The following is a 1,544-nucleotide window of genomic DNA, read 5'->3' on the forward strand; positions in this document are numbered from 1 at the left end:
GAGACAGGTAGAGACAGACAGGTAGAGACAGAGTGAGACAGGTAGAGACAGACAGGTAGAGACAGAGTGAGACAGGTAGAGACAGAGACACGGACAGGTAGAGACACAGACAGGTAGAGACAGAGTGAGACAGGTAGAGACAGGGACAGGGACAGATAGAGACAGACAGGTAGAGACAGAGACAGGTAGAGACAGAGTGAGACAGGTAGAGACAGGGACAGGGACAGATAGAGACAGACAGGTAGAGACAGAGTGAGACAGGTAGAGACAGAGACACAGACAGGTAGAGACACAGACAGGTAGAGACAGAGTGAGACAGGTAGAGACAGAGACAGGTAGAGACAGAAAGGTAGAGACACGGACAGGTAGAGACAGAGACAGATAGAGACAGACACAGGTAGAGACACGGACAGGTAGAGACAGAGTGAGACAGGTAGAGACAGAGACAGATAGAGACAGACACAGGTAGAGACAGAGACAGGGACAGGTAGAGACAGAGACAGGGACAGGTAGAGACAGAGACAGGTAGAGACAGAGACAGGGACAGATAGAGACAGACACAGGTAGAGACAGAGACAGGGACAGGTAGAGACAGAGACAGGTAGAGACAGAGACAGGGACAGATAGAGACAGACACAGGTAGAGACAGAGACACGGACAGGTAGAGACAGAGACAGGGACAGGTAGAGACAGAGACAGGTAGAGACAGACAGGTAGAGACAGAGACAGGGACAGGTAGAGACAGAGACAGGGACAGACAGAGACAGGTAGAGACAGGGACAGGTAGAGACAGAGACAGGGACAGAGACAGGTAGAGACAGAGACAGGGACAGACAGAGACAGGGACAGGTAGAGACAGAGACAGGGACAGATAGAGACAGACACAGGTAGAGACAGAGACACGGACAGGTAGAGACAGAGACAGGTAGAGACAGAGACAGACACAGGTAGAGACAGAGACAGGGACAGGTAGAGACAGAGACAGGTAGAGACAGACAGGTAGAGACAGAGACAGGGACAGGTAGAGACAGACACAGGGACAGACAGAGACAGGTAGAGACAGGGACAGGTAGAGACAGACACAGGGACAGGTAGAGACAGACAGGTAGAGACTCCTCCTCCAACATTCCTCCACGTCACCACCAACATACCTGCTGCAGGTAAACAGACTCTAACTTTAGCAAACTGGTTTCTACGTTAGTTTCCGGTGTCAGTGTTAATCAAACGGTCCTCCCAGACAGACAGACAGGTAGAGACAGACAGACAGGCTGTCCTCACCTTCACTTCAACTATATTTAACTTTATTTACCTGAGCTAACAGAAGCTAACCGTGCTAACGTTAACTAGCTGCTAACTCACCGTCTCCAGCGCGTGCAGCAGCATGCTGGTTAGCTTACTGAACGTCTCCATTCTCCCGCCAGAACCGAGCGACACCGACTTAGCCCGGTTAAACCCGGTTAAACCCGGTTATTTACCGGAAAGCTACCGTCTCACAGAGGCATGTTGACAACTAGACCAACAGCTGACCGCGTCAAGCTGAAACC

The sequence above is a fragment of the Micropterus dolomieu genome, linkage group LG21, assembly GCF_021292245.1.
Source record: "Micropterus dolomieu isolate WLL.071019.BEF.003 ecotype Adirondacks linkage group LG21, ASM2129224v1, whole genome shotgun sequence".
Lineage (NCBI taxonomy): Eukaryota > Metazoa > Chordata > Actinopteri > Centrarchiformes > Centrarchidae > Micropterus > Micropterus dolomieu.